Source organism: Saccoglossus kowalevskii, chromosome 10, assembly GCF_978046115.1.
Source record: "Saccoglossus kowalevskii chromosome 10, keSacKowa6.1, whole genome shotgun sequence".
Lineage (NCBI taxonomy): Eukaryota > Metazoa > Hemichordata > Enteropneusta > Harrimaniidae > Saccoglossus > Saccoglossus kowalevskii.
In genome coordinates this window covers 16,212,026-16,235,186 of record NC_140650.1, presented here as the reverse complement: position 1 = coordinate 16,235,186, position 23,161 = coordinate 16,212,026, and the positions used below count along the sequence as shown (strand labels likewise).

Sequence of the window (23,161 nt, the reverse complement as noted above, 5' to 3'; positions counted from 1 at the left end):
ACAAAAAAATGTCTTTTCCATGTCGGCATTTTCTCTGTGAGCGAGCTATCGTCCGCCAACTTTTGCCTATGTCTATGCCTGGAATGAACCGTCTATTTTAATAGATGATAGCCCTTGTGCGCTCACTTGTACTAACATCTCGTATGACGCATCTTGACATTTTAAGGTAAAATGTTACAGCATATTGCTTAAGGAGGATGTTCTGATCGAATACGAAACCATGCAAGTGGCCGTGGGTGTCACTTGGCTATAAATTTTCCTCTACGGTTTTCATAAAGTATGGAAACATGTAAAATTCTAATAGCGTGCCGAAAAATACATTGCGTGGCGAAACAAATGTTGTATTGTGTAACTCTTATTGCGAGGCGGAATAGTTATTGCATGTTTGGCTCAAAGAAAACCCGCATTGCGAGGTGAACTCCACACATTGTGGCGAAACATACTGCGCGGCGAAAACACATTTTATGTGGCGCAACCCTAATTGCGTGACGACACACACATTGAGTTGCAAAACCAACATTACATAGCGACATCCACATTGCGTGGCGATAAAACAAATTGCGAGGCTAAAATATTAAATTGCGTGGCAAATAAATAAATCCCCGACAGTTTTAACACGCGCCGCTCGTCGTTTGACTACTTCATAACATCATACTGATTAGCATGCTAGGGAGTCGATGGAAGCAATGAGTTACTTGACCAAAAGAAACGAAAAACATATTAATCAACTAACACATCTACAATGAGTACGTCTCAATACGCAGTGAGAGAAAGTACATTACCCTTCACCGAAACGGGGCTGCGACATTCACTAAGCAAGCTGCGGGGTGTACTTGACATGACACTATAATTGCATTCAAAATACCAGGCACATATACTGGTTGATTATTGGGTATTATAATACGGGTAGAGAAAAAAATACGTGTCGCATAACAATTCGCTATTCTCCCTAAAGGCAACCAGACATACGTCGAGAATAATTGATTAGAAAATTAAAACTCGTGGATTTTCTATAACGGTGTCAGCTTCATTAACTGGCGTGGTGACTCGTCAGTAGCACTCTGTATGAACTTGACCAAGCCTGAAAAATTTGTCAGGACATTATGAGGTCGAATGTAAGATGAAGCGAGGCGTTACTGAGCAGGTGTATGGGTTTCCCTTCACACATATCAGGCTTTTGCCTTTTTTTCGTCTTCGCTGCTTTTACTTTAATCTAACCACCCCCGTTATAAACAAAATGGTTTAGCCTTACTTTACATCATGTCAATGGTATTCGTGACGTCAAATTACATTATATACGTTATCTGTACCCGTCCGGCAATAACTGGTGTGAAATTTTATATTTTGTCGTACAGTTTGGTCCAAATGAATATACGTCACAATTACGGTAATGTTTTGAATACCTCTATAAAAGTACAGCAGGTTTCTAGCCAACAGGCTATTCAGCATGATTAAGCTATGCTTGCCCGGCCGCCGAACTTGTAATCGTTTGTTATCTAGCAATATAAAACGTCATACGTCGAGCTCTGTCATTTTATTGGGGATTTTTGATAATGTTTCACAAAACATTGTCTTCTATACACAGGGAGATTATTCTATTAAAAACTATCACCAATACTGCAAAAGCAGGATCATTTTACGCGAGAAAACGTTATATTGCACATGTATATAGGGCATCGAAAAATATTAAACCGCGAATACCATATAAAAAGTAATTGGCCCATTATTTTTATTCGTAGAAAATGTTATATTTGAAAAAGATTATTTTTTTATTGTTATTTTAGGGAATGTGTAATAACTGAACATTATTATAGCATACGGTTTTCTCACAACCGATGTCGGTGACCCCGTTTTTTATTATTACCATTAATTTATGATAGAATAATCTCCCAGTGTACACAACTGACTGAGAAATTATTAATTTTCATTATTTAACGTGAAGTATTATTGGGCTTGATAAAACCTTTCTGTTACGTACCACATTATGTATGCAACATATACCCTGTTCACAAACAACCGCAATACAATAGAAGTAGCCACGTTTGTTAAGCCACTATTTTGGTATTTGCCACTATTTTGGTACCGTGTCAATAATGAGCGGCCTAGGAGGTGGCAGTAAAGCCTATTGAATACTACTAATGAGCAAGCGGACAATAACTACTTCGACAATAAAGATCGCCACTAGTAACCAAAATACTTGCAGCTTATTTGGACATTGGTGGATTGTAAAAGTATCAACGTTTAGCATGAAAATAAAATAAAGTAAAGGTGTGTTCCAAATTAAATGTTTCTTGAAAATGGATTTGATGACAAAAATTCTTTAACAGTAAAATTGCACACAAATTATACTTCACCATAGGAATAGTACCAAAATAGTAGCACATATGATTTAATTGGCGGGAACTGCTATACTTCACAATAGGGATGGTACCAAAATAGTAGCACATATAATTTAGTTGTCGGGAACTGCTATACTTCACTATAGGGATGGTACCAACATAGTAGCACATATAATTTAGTTGTCGGGAACTGCTATACTTCACTATAGGGATGGCACCAACATAGTCGCACATATAATTTAGTTGTCGGGAACTGTTATACTTCACTATAGGGATGGTACCAAAATAGTAGCACATATAATTTAGTTGGCGGGAACTGCTATTATACTTTACTACAGGGATGGTACCAAAATAGTGGCAAATATAAATTAGTTGTCGGGAACTTCGGGAACTGTTATACTTCACTATAGGGATGGCACCAAAATAGTAGCACATATATTTAAGTTGGCATGAACTGCTATACTTCACTTTAGGGATGGTACCAAAATAGTAGCACATATAATTTAGTTGGCAGGAACTGCTACACTTCACTATAGGGATGGTACCAAAATAGTAGCACATATAATTTAGTTGGCAGGAACTGCTATACTTCACTATAGGGATGGTACCAAAATAGTAGCACATATAATTTAGTTGGCAGGAACTGTTATACTTCACTATAGGGATGGTACCAAAATAGTAGCACATATAATTTAGTTGGCAGGAACTGCTACACTTCACTATAGGGATGGTACCAAAATAGTAGCACATATAATTTAGTTGGCAGGAACTGCTATACTTCACTATAGGGATGGTACCAAAATAGTAGCACATATAATTTTGTTGTCGGGACTGTTATACTTCACTATAGGGATGGTACCAAAATAGTAGCACATATAATTTAGTTGGCAGGAACTGCTACACTTCACTATAGGGATGGTACCAAAATAGTAGGACATATAATTTTGTTGTCGGGGACTACTATACTTCACTATGGGGATGGTACCAAAATAGTAGCACATATAATTTAGTTGGCAGGAACTGCTATACTTTACTATAGGGATGGTACCAAAATAGTAGCACATATAATTTAGTTGGCAGGAACTGCTATACTTTACTATAGGGATGGTACCAAAATAGTAGCACATATAATTTAGTTGGCAGGAACTGCTATACTTTACTATAGGGATGGTACCAAAATAGTAGCACATATAATTTAGTTGTCAGGAACTGCTATACTTTACTATAGGGATGGTACCAAAATAGTAGCACATATAATTTTGTTGTCGGGACTGTTATACTTCACTATAGGGATGGTACCAAAATAGTAGCACATATAATTTTGTTGTCGGGACTGTTATACTTCACTATAGGGATGGTACCAAAATAGTAGCACATATAATTTAGTTGGCAGGAACTGCTACACTTCACTATAGGGATGGTACCAAAATAGTAGGACATATAATTTTGTTGTCGGCGACTGCTATACTTCACTATGGGGATGGTACCAAAATAGTAGCACATATAATTTAGTTGGCAGGAACTGCTATACTTTACTATAGGGATGGTACCAAAATAGTAGCACATATAATTTAGTTGGCAGGAACTGCTATACTTTACTATAGGGATGGTACCAAAATAGTAGCACATATAATTTAGTTGGCAGGAACTGCTATACTTTACTATAGGGATGGTACCAAAATAGTAGCACATATAATTTAGTTGGCAGGAACTGCTATACTTTACTATAGGGATGGTACCAAAATAGTGGCACATATAATTTAGTTGGCAGAAACTGCTATACTTTACTATAGGGATGGTACCAAAATAGTAGCACATATAATTTAGTTGGCAGGAACTGCTATACTTTACTATAGGGATGGTACCAAAATAGTAGCACATATAATTTAGTTTGCAGGAACTGCTATACTTTACTATGGGGATGGTACCAAAATAGTAGCACATATAATTTAGTTGTCGGGTACTGCTATACTTTACTATAGGGATGGTACCAAAATAGTAGCACATATAATTTAGTTGGCAGGAACTGCTATACTTTACTATAGGGATGGTACCAAAATAGTAGCACATATAATTTAGTTGGCAGGAACTGCTATACTTTACTATAGGGATGGTACCAAAATAGTAGCACATATAATTTAGTTGTCGGAAACTGCTATACTTTACTATAGGGATGGTACCAAAATAGTAGCACATATAATTTAGTTGGCGGGAACTGCTATACTTTACTATAGGGATGGTACCAAAATAGTAGCACATATAATTTAGTTGTCGGGAACTGCTATACTTTACTATAGGGATGGTACCAAAATAGTAGCACATATAATTTAGTTGGCGGGAACTGCTATACTTTACTATAGGGATGGTACCAAAATAGTAGCACATATAATTTTGTTGTCGGGACTGTTATACTTCACTATAGGGATGGTACCAAAATAGTAGCACATATAATTTAGTTGGCAGGAACTGCTACACTTCACTATAGGGATGGTACCAAAATAGTAGCACATATAATTTTGTTGTCGGGGACTACTATACTTCACTATGGGGATGGTACCAAAATAGTAGCACATATAATTTAGTTGTCGGGAACTGCTATACTTTACTATAGGGATGGAACCAAAATAGTAGCACATATAATTTAGTTGGCAGGAACTGCTATACTTTACTATAGGGATGGTACCAAAATAGTAGCACATATAATTTAGTTGGCAGGAACTGCTACACTTCACTATAGGGATGGTACCAAAATAGTAGCACATATAATTTAGTTGGCAGGAACTGCTATACTTTACTATAGGGATGGTACCAAAATAGTAGCACATATAATTTTGTTGTCGGGACTGTTATACTTCACTATAGGGATGGTACCAAAATAGTAGCACATATAATTTAGTTGGCAGGAACTGCTACACTTCACTATAGGGATGGTACCAAAATAGTAGGACATATAATTTTGTTGTCGGCGACTGCTATACTTCACTATGGGGATGGTACCAAAATAGTAGCACATATAATTTAGTTGGCAGGAACTGCTATACTTTACTATAGGGATGGTACCAAAATAGTAGCACATATAATTTAGTTGGCAGGAACTGCTATACTTTACTATAGGGATGGTACCAAAATAGTAGCACATATAATTTAGTTGGCAGGAACTGCTATACTTTACTATAGGGATGGTACCAAAATAGTAGCACATATAATTTAGTTGGCAGGAACTGCTATACTTTACTATAGGGATGGTACCAAAATAGTGGCACATATAATTTAGTTGGCAGAAACTGCTATACTTTACTATAGGGATGGTACCAAAATAGTAGCACATATAATTTAGTTGGCAGGAACTGCTATACTTTACTATAGGGATGGTACCAAAATAGTAGCACATATAATTTAGTTTGCAGGAACTGCTATACTTTACTATGGGGATGGTACCAAAATAGTAGCACATATAATTTAGTTGTCGGGTACTGCTATACTTTACTATAGGGATGGTACCAAAATAGTAGCACATATAATTTAGTTGGCGGGAACTGCTATACTTTACTATAGGGATGGTACCAAAATAGTAGCACATATAATTTAGTTGGCAGGAACTGCTATACTTTACTATAGGGATGGTACCAAAATAGTAGCACATATAATTTAGTTGTCGGGAACTGCTATACTTTACTATAGGGATGGTACCAAAATAGTAGCACATATAATTTAGTTGGCGGGAACTGCTATACTTTACTATAGGGATGGTACCAAAATAGTAGCACATATAATTTAGTTGTCGGGAACTGCTATACTTTACTATAGGGATGGTACCAAAATAGTAGCACATATAATTTAGTTGGCGGGAACTGCTATACTTTACTATAGGGATGGTACCAAAATAGTAGCACATATAATTTAGATGGCGGGAACTGCTATACTTTACTATAGGGATGGTACCAAAATAGTAGCACATATGATTTAGTTGGCAGGAACTGCTATACTTTACTATAGGGATGGTACCAAAATAGTAGCACATATAATTTAGTTGTCGGGAACTGCTATACTTTACTATAGGGATGGTACCAAAATAGTAGCACATATAATTTAGTTGTCGGGAACTGCTATACTTTACTATAGGGATGGTACCAAAATAGTAGCACATATAATTTAGTTGGCAGGAACTGCTATACTTTACTATAGGGATGGTACCAAAATAGTAGCACATATAATTTAGTTGTCGGGAACTGCTATACTTTACTATAGGGATGGTACCAAAATAGTAGCACATATAATTTAGTTGTCGGGAACTGCTATACTTTACTATAGGGATGGTACCAAAATAGTAGCACATATAATTTAGTTGGCGGGAACTGCTATACTTTACTATAGGGATGGTACCAAAATAGTAGCACATATAATTTAGTTGGCGGGAACTGCTATACTTTACTATAGGGATGGTACCAAAATAGTAGCACATATAATTTAGTTGGCAGGAACTGCTATACTTTACTATAGGGATGGTACCAAAATAGTAGCACATATAATTTAGTTGTCGGGAACTGCTATACTTTACTATAGGGATGGTACCAAAATAGTAGCACATATAATTTAGTTGTCGGGAACTGCTATACTTTACTATAGGGATGGTACCAAAATAGTAGCACATATAATTTAGTTGGCAGGAACTGCTATACTTTACTATAGGGATGGTACCAAAATAGTAGCACATATAATTTAGTTGTCGGGAACTGCTATACTTTACTATAGGGATGGTACCAAAATAGTAGCACATATAATTTAGTTGTCGGGAACTGCTATACTTTACTATAGGGATGGTACCAAAATAGTAGCACATATAATTTAGTTGGCAGGAACTGCTATACTTTACTATAGGGATGGTACCAAAATAGTAGCACATATAATTTAGTTGGCAGGAACTGCTATACTTTACTATAGGGATGGTACCAATATAGTAGCACATATAATTTAGTTGGCAGGAACTGCTATACTTTACTATAGGGATGGTACCAAAATAGTAGCACATATAATTTTGTTGTCGGGACTGTTATACTTCACTATAGGGATGGTACCAAAATAGTAGCACATATAATTTTGTTGTCGGGACTGTTATACTTCACTATAGGGATGGTACCAAAATAGTAGCACATATAATTTAGTTGGCAGGAACTGCTACACTTCACTATAGGGATGGTACCAAAATAGTAGGACATATAATTTAGTTGTCGGGAACTGCTATACTTTACTATAGGGATGGTACCAAAATAGTAGCACATATAATTTAGTTGGCGGGAACTGCTATACTTTACTATAGGGATGGTACCAAAATAGTAGCACATATAATTCAGTTGTCGGGAACTGCTATACTTCACTATAGGAATGGTACCAAAATAGTAGCACATATAATATAGTTGGCGGGAACTGCTATAGGGATGGTACCAAAATAGTAGCACATATAATTTAGTTGTCGGGAACTGCTATACTTCACTATAGGGATGATACCAAAATAGTAGCACATATAACGTTGTTGTCGGGGACTGCTATAATTTACTATAGGGATGGTACCAAAATAGTAGCACATATAATTTAGTTGTCGGGAACTGCTATAGGGATGGTACCAAAATAGTAGCACATATAATTTAGTTGTCGGGAACTGCTATACTTCACTATAGGGATGGTACCAAAATAGTGGCACATATAATTTAGTTGTCGGGAACTGCTATACTTCACTATAGGAATGGTACCAAAATAGTAGCACATATAATATAGTTGGCGGGAACTGCTATACTTCACTATAGGGATGGTACCAAAATAGTAGCACATATAATTCAGTTGTCGGGAACTGCTATACTTCACTATAGGAATGGTACCAAAATAGTAGCACATATAATATAGTTGGCGGGAACTGCTATAGGGATGGTACCAAAATAGTAGCACATATAATTTAGTTGTCGGGAACTGCTATACTTCACTATAGGGATGATACCAAAATAGTAGCACATATAACGTTGTTGTCGGGGACTGCTATACTTTACTATAGGGATGGTACCAAAATAGTAGCACATATAATTTAGTTGTCGGGGACTGCTATACTTTACTATAGGGATAGTACCAAAATAGTATTATTCTGTGGACGGGGTCTGTTATTATTCGATATAGGATTGGAACCAAAATAGTGGCATGTATTATTCTGTTGTCGGTATCTGTTATTATTCGATATAGGAATGGTACAAAATAGTGGCATGTATTATTCTGTTGTCTGTATCTGTTATTATTCGATATGGGATTGGTACAAAAATAGTGGCATGTATTATTCTGTTGTCGGGATCTGTTAACATTCGATATAGGAATGGTACAAAAATAGTGGCATGTATTATTCTGTTGTCGGGATCTGTTATTATTCGATATAGGATTGGTACAAAAATAGTGGCATGCAATATTCTGTTGTCGGGATCTGTTATTATTCGATATAGGAATGGTACAAAAATAGTGGCATGTATTATTCTGTTGTCGGGATCTGTTATTATTCGATATAGGAATGGTACAAAAATAGTGGCATGTATTATTCTGTTGTCGTGAACTGTTATTATTCGATATAGGAATGGTACAAAAATAGTGGCATGTATTATTCTGTTGTCGGGATCTGTTATTATTCGATATAGGAATGGTACAAAAATAGTGGCATGTATTATTCTGTTGTCGTGAACTGTTATTATTCGATATAGGAATGGTACAAAAATAGTGGCATGTATTATTCTGTTGGTTGTCGGGATCTGTTATTATTCGATATAGGAATGGTACAAAAATAGTGGCATGTAATATTCTGTTGTCGGGATCTGTTATTATTCGATATAGGAATGGTACAAAAATAGTGGCATGTATTATTCTGTTGTCGGGATCTGTTATTATTCGATATAGGATTGGTACAAAAATAGTGGCATGTAATATTTTGTTGTCGGGATCTGTTATTATTCGATATAGGAATGGTACAAAAATAGTGGCATGTATTATTCTGTTGTCGGGATCTGTTATTATTCGATATAGGAATGGTACAAAAATAGTGGCATGTATTATTCTGTTGTCGATATCTGTTATTATTCGATATATGATTGGTACAAAAATAGTGGCATGTATTATTCTGTTGTCGGGATCTGTTATTATTCGATATAGGAATGGTACAAAAATAGTGGCATGTATTATTCTGTTGTCGGTATCTGTTATTATTCGATATATGATTGGTACAAAAATAGTGGCATGTATTATTCTGTTGTCGGGATCTGCTATTATTTAATATACGATTGGTACGAAAATAGTGGCATGTATTATTCTCTTTCAATATACGAAAGGTTCCAACATAGGAGTGTGCATTCTTTTGTTGTCACATGACCCCTAACAATTTTTAATTCCCTTTGTTAATGTACTGATCATTGCATTATCAGATTCCCGGGGAATTATTCGAAATTTTGCATAGTGAAGCCATACCTACCTTGCCAAAACCAATGTATTGTATGTATGTTCAATGGGTACAAAGTATACCCTGGTGGTGGCTGAACTGCGGGAGTTCAAGCCCATTAGTGACCCTCAAGTAAATCCCAAAATGGGGAAAGGGGCGCAGCTAAATAATTATCTATTCAAAATTACAGGCACATATATGAACATATAAACTGAAAAACGAGATTGGAATGTGAAACACGGCATTGCGCGTTGTGTTGGCCACACTGTTTCTAATCCCTGCCAGGTGGGCTTCAGCTCAATTTCCCACTCTTTATCTCCTCCACTAGCTGGCTAGTTTGTGGGATTTGTCCACCCATGTTTTGTAATATATGCTAATACAGTTGTGTTGTCGCAATGGATGTGAACTGTTTTATTCTATACTTCATCTAGAAAGCAATCTAATGCCCCCCCCCAACATATTAGGTATGTTTATGTGGAGCTGTGCTTTGCAAGGGAGCCACTCCCCATTCTATTTTCAAGGCGTCCATGACCAGTGTTATAGCCGCAGTTGATGGAGCAATCTGTTATCTCCGTCTTATGTTGGTTAAGTCCATCCACTTGATGGCAGTCAAGCTTTGTGGGGTCCATGATATTTCTCATGTGGCGATCCACACAACTGGAGTGTGTGGACCTGGACGAGCATACCTTTGAGAGCTGTTTGAGGCACAAGGCCTCTCATGGATGAAGCCATTTCCAAAAAGCTCAATAATTGTCTGAGCTGTGCGTGCATGCAAAAAGTGTGGCTGCCGGGTCTCTCAACCTGAAACACTCCCAAGAATACATTCCCGGAAACACTAAATGTGGGATATGATTGTTTGAAGGATGTGTGCTAAAATTACTGCTCTTGTATCAACCAGATATTGATAAAATGGATTCACATTGTTGGCCTGCTGTGCAGCCACAAAACTGGCACTGCCATTAATTTTGGGAAAAAAAACTGTGAGGCTACAATGGGCAAACATTGAACTAATATCTTGAATCAAATGTTTGAGTGATATCAGGAAATCCCCTGATGTACACAGCAGTGTACCTCTGCTGGGGTCACCATCACATAAAATGCTCTGAGAGAATATACTGATTCAGTTGGCTTGGGTCTATATTGTTCACCAAAAATATGGGGGAATAACAGGCACTGCACTGCTGCCATTTGCCAATAATTCTCTCACTTCCTGGAAAATCATGCCTACCATTACTCGTGGCAGAGCCATTGACACTGGTGATGGAGTCAACTGAAGCTTTTTGGCCAACTTGATCTTGTAGCTGTGCTTGACTTCTGAAAGGTCCTACAGGGTCATTGTGGTAGTTTGCTACGGTAACGGAACAATTTAACGTCACAGGAAATAAGGGTTGGGAAACAAAATGAATCCTTTAATTCATACCACTGAAAACACCTGACCCCAACCACATCCACCTCAACAATCATTTCCTTGGTTGATATGTTTGTTCCTGTATTCCCCTCGACCAGACTGTCATTATTGGGCATTCTGACCCTATGAATGAGATTATTGTTCGTGTGTATCTGTCTTCAGTTTATCATATTTAGAACACATATTATATTGGTGCATCTATGCCTAGCATCATTGGTTCTGGCAATATGTTTGACTGCTGCCTCTGTTGAGGCCCTCAAAATGGCAAACTACCTAGGCAGAACTGGGCTAAACTAATTCCTTATATTTGGTCCCATTGAATCAAAATAGTTTTGCAGGCCCCTGTTCAGTGAATATCCTTTTACCATAAATACAACATTCTGGGTGATGTTAGCCATGTAAAAAAAGGGACACGTTACGATCAGCAAATTCTTGTATTGTCCATTGAGTGCCAGCTTAAAGCCAGAGACTGCAGCAAGCACTTGGCAAATCAGAAAAATGCAACTTATGTGGAAATTAAAATTTATTTAACATGGTGCCCAAGGTTAGACATTCTTCCTTGCAAAAGAATGGTACATCTGGGCCCACCAACAGTACTGGATCATATGATACAGGGTCCCCTTTACAATCTGGTTTGTCACCAGAAATACAGTACTGATGTTCCCACTTGTAATCAAATGGTGCTTTGGCGTGGTGTGGAATTTGCAACCCTACCTAATATCCCTGCCCTCTGCTCGACGAATGAATCAACAGCAGGTGGCAGTGGTATAACAGTGGATCTACACTGAGGTTATTGTACCATCTCAGTCACCTCATATACTTATCTATCCCAAGAATTTTTCTATTTGGGCTACATTTTTTGAGTAGACTTGACTCATCAGAAAATATAGAACTAAACTAAAGGGCACTGGACCCCACACATGATCAATTTTATTGTCATATTGGATGATCCCATGTTTAAACCAAATTTGAAAGAATCCCATACACACGACCAAGATCTGGTTTCAGGACAATGTATATATCGGTATATACATATTGATATATACCGGTATATCACAAGATGTTTGATGCATGTGTACAGTTAGAATGTTAGCAGTCCTGGCATGTTAACGATGCAGCTGGAGATGTACGCTTGTACACACACACACAAAGATCAATCCCAATCAGTTCCCATTTTTGAACAAAACAATGTGACATAACAACCCACTATGTATGATGCTCATATCAAGTTTGTTGTGATCTGCCTTTACACTGCTGGGAAATTAGTGTGACCATGCCAACCACAATTAGTGTACACCATGAACCTAGGTCAAACTGTAAGCCCCTAATTTGTTCTACACATGAACAGTTGTTTTTAAATTATTAGACATAAATCATAGAGATCAAAGCTTTATGCTTCAATCAAGTTTAAATTTTTAAAGCAAACATTTTGTAGAATATAAACACAACACAATGTGGTATTGCAAGAAGCAGAAATAATATATTTGTGTCTTGTAGTTGTACAAACTATATTATTTGCCCAATTGAAGAATCTAACACTGCAATTTCAAATATTATAGAATTTTCCATAGTACTGAGCAATTTAATATATAGCATGTTTGAAAATAAACAATGCACCATCTTACTTATCATCTCACTCATTTGGAAAATATTGAGAGTTCAAATATTATAATTGTTGACAATATGCATAATGCTGACATGATCACATGCTTTACTACAAAGTGACCAACACTGACAAGGGTCCAGAAGAGAAACGTTATTTCTAAATTAAGTATAAATTTATAATCACACTTTAATTCTTGTTGTTATACTGTATGGTACCTTTGTAATACAGTTTTATAATATTTTTGTTATTATCATTATAACAAAATACACCATAGAGTCACAAAATAATCAGAAAACTGAAAAAGTGGTATACAAATACAATTACTAAAAAGTCATAAATCATTGTTACAGGTACTGAAGCCATTGATACCATATTCTTTCATTTCTCTGTATAGTATTTCCAAGTTTCCTACAATAATAAAAAAAAAAATTGTTAAAATATCTATCAAAATACAAAGCTTGTATGTTATGCTAATTTATCCCAGTACAGGGCCTAAGGGTTATCGGTAACAAGTCTTCCATTAGTAGTTAGTGTAGTGAGTCAGGTCAGGGAATTAATATTAATACCGGTAGTACCCAGTCCTAATTATAGGTAACAAATGACTCATTGGTCATTAGTGCAGTGAGTTAGGTCAGGTTCTCTGGGATTAATAAAACCCAGTCCTCATTAACAAATGCCAGAACAGAGCCCAAGGGATTAATAATACCCAGTATTAGTATAAGTAACAAAAGTCTGATTTGTACATGAAGTTAGTGCAGTGAGTCAGGTTAGGTTCCCTGGGTATAATAATGTCCAGTCCTAGATATAGGTAACAAAAGTCCCATTGCTAGTTAATGCAGTGAGTTAGGTCAGGTTCCCTGGGTATAATAATGCCTAGTCCTAGATATAGGTAACAAAAGTCCCATTGCTAGTTAGTGCAGTGAGTTAGGTCAGGTTCCCTGTGTATAATAATGCCTAGTCCTAGATATAGGTAACGAAAGTCCCATTGCTAGTTAATGCAGTGAGTTAGGTCAGGTTCCCTGGGTATAATAATGCCTAGTCCTAGATATAGGTAACAAAAGTCCCATTGCTAGTTAGTGCAGTGAGTTATGTCAGGTTCCCTGTGTATAATAATGCCTAGTCCTAGATATAGGTAACGAAAGTCCCATTGCTAGTTAATGCAGTGAGTTAGGTCAGGTTCCCTGGGTATAATAATGCCTAGTCCTAGATATAGGTAACAAAAGTCCCATTGCTAGTTAGTGCAGTGAGTTAGGTCAGGTTCCCTGTGTATAATAATGCCTGATCCTAGATATAGGTAACAAAAGTCCCAATGCTAGTTAATGCAGTGAGTTAGGTCAGATTCCCTGGGTATAATAATGCCCAGTCCTAGATATAGGTAACAAAAGTTCCATTGCTAGTTAGTACAGTGAGTTAGGTCAGGTCCTCTGGGATTAATAATACCCAGTATTAGTTATAAGTAACAAAAGTTTCATTGCTAGTTAGTGCAGTGACTTAGGTCAGGTTCTCTGGGAATAATAATACCCAGTCCTGGTTATAGATAACAAATGACCCATTGGTAGTTAGTGCACTGAGTCAAGTCAGGTCCTCTGAAACTAATATACCCAGTTCTAGTTATGTGTCCCATTGGTCATCAGTGCAATGATTATGGCCATGGCCTCAGGATTAATACATGTAAAACCCAGTTCTAGTTATAGATAACAAATGTCTCATTGCTTGTTAGTGTAGTGATTCAGGTCAGGGCCTCAGGATTAAAAAAATTCAGTCCAAGTTCAGTGTTCTCCCCAGACCCCAAGTCAAACACTGTATCTAATTTGCATAATTTTCCCATTGAATATTGTGATACAATAACTGTGTTAGTATAAAATTAGTTAAAATCTATCTACAATTAATTAAAGACGAGACAGTCTGATATTTTATATCATTTTACTCCATTGTCTTCTATGTATTTATCAAGTCAAATAAAGTTTGAAATAGAACAGCAAAACAAGCAGCCTATCGGCTGAGATAGCTCCGCTGTTAGCAAGGCACATTTCAATTAAAGAACTGAGGATATCATATAAGAAAATGAACAATATGTATGGTATGTATAGCAATCAGACTTGCTGTTTCAACAAGAATTCAAAAATATCACTTTTTACTAAAAATGACAAAAATATTCATCAAAATTAGATAATTGAAGATATCATCATGAAATGAACAAATCTGAGGGAGGTTTACCTGAGGTACATATATGTATAGTATCAAAGCAATCAGACTTGCGGTTTTTAACAAGAAGTCGAAAATATCACCTTTTATCAAAAATTACAAAAATATTGACTAAAATTAGAAAATTAAAGATATCATCACAAAATGAACAAATCTGAGAGAGATCCATATGTAGTACTTATATATATATAATAGCAAAGCAATCAGACTTGCTGTTTTCAACAAGAAGTCGAAAATATCACTTTTTACCAAAAACTACAAAAATATTCATCAAAACTAGAGAATTAAAGATATCATCACAAAATGAACAAATCTGAGAGAGGTCCAGGTGTAGTACCTATATATGTAATATCAAAGCAATTGGACTTGCGGTTTTTAACAAGAAGTTGAAAATATCACTTTTTACCAAAAATTACAAAAATATTTACCAAAATTAGAGAATTGAAGATATCATTACAAAATGAACAAATCTGAGAGAGGTCCACATGTAGTACTTATATATATATAATAGCAAAGCAATCAGACTTGCTGTTTTCAACAAGAAGTCGAAAATATCACTTTTTACCAAAAACTACAAAAATATTCATCAAAACTAGAGAATTAAAGATATCATCACAAAATGAACAAATCTGAGAGAGGTCCAGGTGTAGTACCTATATATGTAATATCAAAGCAATTGGACTTGCGGTTTTAAACAAGAAGTCGAAAATATCACTTTTTACCAAAAATATTCACCAAAATTAGAGAATTTAAGATATCATTATGAAATGAACAAATCTGAGAGAGATCCACATATAGTACCTATATATGTAATATCAAAGCAATCGGAATAGCGGTTTTTAACAAGAAGTCGAAAATATCACTTTTTACCAAAAATAACAAAAATATTCACCAAAATTAGAGAATTTTAGGTTTTGACAGTCTGCTATGCACCATTCCACTAATGTCTAGCTGTGTCGACTTTGTCGACAGCGGAGCTAAAAAGCAATAGAAATAGTTAATATGTTATAGCCAGTCAGTAAATATATTGTTATCCATGGAGATAACTGTTTATCATTATTTCGTGTCAAGTACAGTCAGTTTTAGTGCCCATGTCACTGTCGGTTCATGAGACATTAGGGCAAACATTTTTTTGTTGTGAGATTGCGAGTTATCAAAATAGGATGAAAATAATAAATCAATAATGACAAAATTTCAAACTAAAGTCAACGATTTTTCATTGATCTATACCTTATGTGTAATGCTATGATTACCCTAACTTTGTCCGCTAAACCGTAACATTCTTGCATTGAACAAATTTAGAATGTTTTGTTAATTAAAATCAGGGTTTTTTCTTGAAAAAAACTGCAAGAGGGAGCACTGCAATTCAGCGGCACCACCAAGTAGGGGAGATGGGGTTTTCCCTATCAGGGTGTGGAGCATTCTCTGGCTTCCTTTGGGCCAAAATTTCTGTCAGACATGTCAAAGTTGAAGACTGAAGCCACTTGTGATCCCTTGTCATTCAGAATTTTGTGGTTGCCAGAAAATCTGCCCCCGAGGGTAAGGGGCACATGGCCATGGCATGAGGGCGATGCACCCCTGTTTCTTGTTTAAAAAAATTCCTGAAAATGATTCATTGGCGATTGATTATCTTAGAACCACTAATAAACAGACTGGCAATCCAGGTATTTCTTTTGATCTAACGTGTGTCTCGAGTTAATGTTTTAATCTTAGAAAGAACTGGGGATGATAAAAAAAAATGTCCACAAAGTCATGTGATAACATACGACTTTGTGAGGAACTATGGTGTTTCAACAGGAAGTGATGCAAAAGGTCAGACCGAAGTTTCATATTTTATCTTACATTTTGTCCTGATGTATCATATTTTTCAAGAGTTTTTTAATACATGATCAGCGAAATACAGTAACATAATACCAGCTCTGTTGTAGACATGGCGACGTCAACTATCCTAGAAAAATCGACTAACTATCAGAAAAAATATTATGGTAAAAGTCGTTCATTACTATAAAGATGGTTTATACATTCAAATAATCATTACTTTCCTAAAATATGGTCAATTTTGGCTACAAAATATATTATTTGGCAAATCAACTTAAAACTCAACTCGCCATTCGGCAAAATTTGGCAAAGCATGAGCCACCAGCGTAGCCGAAACACACAATCATTGGGCAGATGGACACCTCCAAACAACAGTGTTGCCAGTCAGTTTTTTTTCTTTGCCGACGCCTGCAGTTGAATAATTTTTGCTTCGATTTATGTACAGTTTTATTTTCAATGGGACCTAATTTCACTTGTTTTTTTTTTGAATTAAAGTACAAACTGCAAATAATAGTGTACCAAATCAGTATATTTTCCGGACATATGCAGCATTTGTGATTTGTGAGACTTGTTTTGTCACATTGTTGCTGTTACGTGCAATGGGCAAATTATTAATATTCTAGTATTTGATTTGGATTTAGAGGGGCCACACCCTTGAAAGAACATCTCACAGGGTCACATCACTGTACCATTACGCTTTAGAGGTGTGGAGAGAACACTGTTGTTATACATGTAGGTAAAAATGTCCAATTTGTTGTTAGTGCAGTGAGTCAGGTTAGGTTCTAGGGGAATAATAATACCTTATTATTAGTTTTATAGTTAGTGCAGTGAGTCGGGTCAGGTCGTCTTCGATTACCAGGTAATAATACCTAGTCCTACCGGTCGCTGGTAGTATACCGTAGTGGTTGTCGCATCAGACTCATGATTTGTAGACCCAAGTTCAAATCCTACTAAGGCTGAACACAGAAAGCCCAATTCCACTGGCCAAGATTTATTCACTAACGAATGCGACTTTGGGGGAACTTTGATTAAGGTCGGATAGCGCATTAAATTGCCATTTGATAGGAAAATGGCCGCACAGCCCTGTCATGTAGTCCCAAACTTGAATATGACTTCTGTGGCAAAAATGCACTATGTGTCAGCACTTGCAATTTGCACATAAAAAAAAGTCAGGAGAGACAACAGTGACATTCAATGTCCGGAACTGTTGCCTGGCACAAAAAAATTATTAAAAATAATAATAATACCTAGTCCTAATTATGAGTAACAAATGTCTTATTGGTTGTTAGTGCAGTGAGTCAGGTTAGGTTCTGAGGGAATAATTATACCTTATTATTTGTTTCATAGTTAAGACAGTGATTCATAATATCCAGTTTTAGTTATACATGTACATGTATAGGGAAGAAATGTGTTATATACATGTATAGGGAAGAACTGTGTTAACTCCATATTTGATTTTGCAAAAAGTTGTGAGATAGAAAATTGAACTGTAGATGGCATTTGGGGGGCTCACATCTTTTCCATAGAGCCCTCCGTTAAAATAAGCTTTTTACCTCTCCTGTTTTCAAGCAACGTGCAAGTTATTTTTAAAAAATTTATGGTTATATTGTTCAGTTCAATTTTCAATCCCACAATTCTTTGCAAAATCCAATATTGAGTTAACACATTTCTTCTCTATAGGAAGCCATTATCCCATTGATCATTAGTGCAGTGAGTCAGGACAACGTTGTTAGATACAAATAGATTGAATGGTAAACTTTTGATTTTCAAAGGATTTTTTTTAGTAATATTATTTATTCACTTATGGAACATGTATAAATGATTGTTTAAACATTCATCTATCACAGCAAGTATTTGGAAATGAAATTAAGAAAGCATTTCTGTGAATTCATGGCGTCCCAAAATTCAGTAGGAATTCCAAGTGGTTACTCACATTCTGGAGCTACATTTATATCCACAATGCAGCAATAATAAAGATGGTTTTTGTATTGTAAAACTTACTAAACAAATTAAAATGTAATACAAAGATTGAAATAACCATGAATGGTTGTTATTAGTGAGATTAATAACAAGTGTATAATGAGATTAATAACAAAATTGTATGTCTTTTCTAAATGACTATAGTATTGCCTAGGCTGTTTTATAGCTGTGGAATCATAGCCCTATGTTGCCGACCGCATTATTTACGTGACTGACTCTGGCCGGCCCATAGGGCTATGGGGCCTTGTGCGACTGAATACCGGTTAAAATCCACATGCCAAATTTGGTCGTCGCGAAACCTATTTGCGCTGTGAAATGATGACGGTGGTCATAAAAAATTGACTTTATTTACCGTACACCGAGTCGCAGGAAAATAACAAGACGAAAGACGCCATTTTGTATTCCAGAGTTTATAGCAAATTACGCGAGACCTATAATTTTGTACCACGTGACCGAAATCAGTAGATAAATTGCGTTTATGCAACTAGTTTCTATTATTAAACAAAAATCATACAATTATAAATACTGTATGTGATTGCTTTCTTGGAACAATTAGAATAACGGGAAGAGTGAGTTTTATTCTTCCACCACTGTATCACATGACCGCCAAACGAGATTACATTTATTCTGTGCTCGGGAGTGTGGGATGTCAATGGCTGCCGTTTTCTCGCAATTTGCTTGGTTTCTGCGGTAATTGTAAAATATCACAAATTATTGCTTATTTATAAACACAAATTGCAAACAAAAGTTTGTATGTTATTCATCCAGCAATCAATTCACAATAAAGGTACGTCACACCATAGTAATCGAAAGCAAAAGCGATTTAATTTACGTATGCCAGATTTCTGTTATTAAACTGTGATAAATCCCGTAGCTCTATGTTCGACGTACAACTACAAAATTAAAAAAAAGACGTCCAAATGAAATTGTTAGGGCGAAATTCGATTGTAGGTCGCACCAAAGAGCTACGGAACCGCAGCTAACTGTTTTATTGACTATTGACACACCTTTGTCATTTACGCAAGTGTATATTATACAAATTGTTCTATCTCGTCATGTTATAGAGAAAAAATATGATAAAATAAGAAAGTGACTGACATGTTTTATACAAGAATATCATTCAGGTTATGGGTATAAATTACTAACATCAAGACCTCATTAATTACTTAAATCTTGCGTATTAAAACATTTTAATTTCAAGAAAATAAATAGCTGCTAAAATATAAAAATTTCCAGAATGGATGCTACAACTTGACAACACCAGCGATTTCTGTCATCATATACGGAATATTTTACAGAAATGCATCTCAAATGGAAGAAACACAAAACGGAAAAATAGCATATCGCTCGGTGGCTCTGTTGTTGTCCGCCTGCTCAACGTCCGCATATAGATTATTTAAATTCAAGCTGGACATGTACATGAAGTTTAAACTATCACTTTCTGGATCAGATGAACTATATACATGTCTATAAATTACTGTTTTGAGAAATCGATGCACATTCGAAATTGGAATTGAACACAACATGATGATGATGATAGAATCAAATGGACGACTCGAGACGCCGCAGCAGTCTGAGCAGGCACACTAAACAAGTCATAGTGCGATAGCTAGCTAGTAAATATCAATATTAGTATTGAATTGTCATATACTTACCTAGCAGCTTCGCCGAACAGTTTCGATGCACTAACACCATTTCAATCGGCGACGGATGTGCTATGCAATTGATTTTTAAAAGTACGACAGTTGAATTGAGCTCCGCGATATGGCTGTTAGTACAGCCGATTGTAATACCCCCTAAGTTAGCGTCACTGTGTCTGCGTCAAAAAGATGACAATTCGGTCTGAAAAGATGCGCAAGTAAAGAAAACTTAAATTAAACATAACAAATTACTCCAAATTATACACAAACTGTCCAGAATTATTCAGAATTATGAGATTTATTGACTTGTGAAGAAAAATAATAACAAAGAGCAAGAGAACGTTGGTTTTAATTTTCGCGGGTACCAAAATAGTGGCAAATACCAAAATAGTGGCTTAACACACGTTCCTTGAGTGATTTTTTTTTTTTTTTAAATTAATAAGAATATTTTGAGTGATAACGTACTATATGATAGATCGCCCGGAATAAAATAACGTAATTTAGAATTGTTAAAATATTTTTATGGTCACTGCGTTCCAATTGCTATTCATTAATCGTGAATTTAAAAGCCACAAAACATACTTGACGTAACTATGTCCAGTGAATTATACCGGTTTTATAGTATCAAACTCCGCGCCCTAATCCTATAGCTTAAGAAGTTGTACGTGCCTGAAATAGTACATCGTTATCTGAGATTCATTCAAATAACTTATGAATTTCGTCTGTCAGTTAAAAAGACAACTAGATGAAAAATGATGACTGCGATGTATTGTATGGAATATCATATAAGCGTAATCACTGTAAGCTTCGGTACGTGCGGATTACCCCTAACCGGGTCATGTGGGGTCATGTTGTGGCGTCTGTGACCTAAGAACATTTGTTTTATTATATGTGTCTTTGACGAAAGAATCAGTACTTGTCTGATATAGACCACATTTTTGATAGCGACGTGAACGAGGTGGTCGTCCATTCGGGGATGAATCGCTAATGGCTTGACAACAAGACAATATAAAATCACGAAGAAATATTTGAATAGAACTGTGTGAGTATGCGCGTCCATGGCTTTCGGGAATTCGGGTTCTTGTGTGAATCATGATATATACAAGAAATAGAACAATAGTTATGTCTTATAGCGAAATAACTGTTTCGACGTTTTCATCGTCCATGAGAAGTTGTCAAATTTATCAATCAATTTTTTAGTGATCCGATTGTTATGCACTGTCTGTTTACAATCTAGCCCACGCAGGAATTTACAATCGCTTGCACTCATAAAACCGATTTCTCTTCACATGCTGGAGTCTGAATATAGGTCTTCCGAAACGTTTCCCCGGCCCCAACATCAAAATCTTAAATAAAAAAAAATGTTAACAACACATCATTGTGATTCTGTTCATTCACTGTCAACACAGTAAAGTACCCCCAAGTGAAAACGTACACTACCGGCGTGGATACGTCGACATCCGTTCCGTATATTAGCGTGACGGGAATTCGAATAAGATATACTACTAGACGTTTTAACAAGCTCAAAAAAAACCCTGCATGTGCAAGTCCCACTGTTTGAGGTGTTCATATATGGAATACGATATTCAAATCCTTACAATGGTAAACTACTTAACGTTCAAGTGTGTCGCTCTGCTAAATATACTGAAGAAACTACAACACAATAAAAGCGTTCAGAAGTCGGAGATTATTTGGAATCAGTGAATACACTACTTGCATTGTACGTGATGAGGGAAGTGTGTGCGTTGAATAACAAAATAATTATAGTACAGTGTCTGTTACATGTACAGAAATCCTCTTCGTGAAATGAACGCGCACTTGTTGAGGACTTCGCAGACGACACTCCGATCTCATGCTTCCAGACAAGAGGGTCATAGAGGAAAATGATGGGAAACCCCTACCGCGAATACATGTGTATCCAGAAACTTCAAAATACATTATATGAATCGTCTGCTTGTGGCGAAGCGTTTCGAACTGTGGCGTAAATGTGTGCAACAGACGCCGTGTTTGTTTTTTGTTATTGTTTTTTTTTTGCTTTTTCAGAATTTGTTGTATTATAAAATTGACTAACGACTACATAACCAAATAGAGTTATTTATTTGAATGGCATTGCTTAAACACATTACGTCATGTTGACGTCACAGATGCGTGTTTTGGTAGAGGGCGCTACTTCCTGGGAATTCGTGTACATATACGATACACAGTACAGTTTTCGCACAATGATACCGTCACGGTGGTACCTTGTATTTGTCTCTTGCCAATATGGGCCTTTCTAGTCAGTGTGGATTTCGTGATTTGCGTTTCACAGAGTGTTCATTTCTATTTCTTATGAGAAAGGTAAATACGTACCAAAAGGTTGAACAGAAGCATATACCCTGGAGAAGATGGAATAACACAATACAACCCATTGTTGATAAAAAAAATATCTCAATAGTTGTTGCATAGCGTGGTTACCTGCGATTTTGTCATGTAAAACACGTGCATAGCTACATCTTATAGTATGTATGTATGTACTAGTAGCTCGCAAAAGGTCACGGTATACACGATTGCCTCAGCAACAATCTTGATTGCAGGAGCCAATCGCCAATGACCCTCGGAGTCATACTCGTACGGTTGACTTAGAATTCTGAATTCATCTCATCGTTTCGTTCCATTTCGTCATGTTGATTTCCAGTTGACCACACAAGTAACTCATTTCCGCGATACCCG

At 36.3% G+C, this 23,161-nt stretch overlaps 1 long non-coding RNA gene across 1 annotated transcript; it reads right to left on the bottom strand.

The window, feature by feature from the left end:
* Positions 1-12,658: 12,658 nt before the first annotated feature.
* LOC146737893 (uncharacterized) lies at positions 12,659-20,602 on the bottom strand. Its single transcript, XR_014930777.1, has 2 exons — positions 20,468-20,602; positions 12,659-13,217 (listed from the first exon to the last, which is right to left on the bottom strand). It is a non-coding gene; the product is annotated as an uncharacterized LOC146737893 (long non-coding RNA).
* Positions 20,603-23,161: the final 2,559 nt, after the last annotated feature.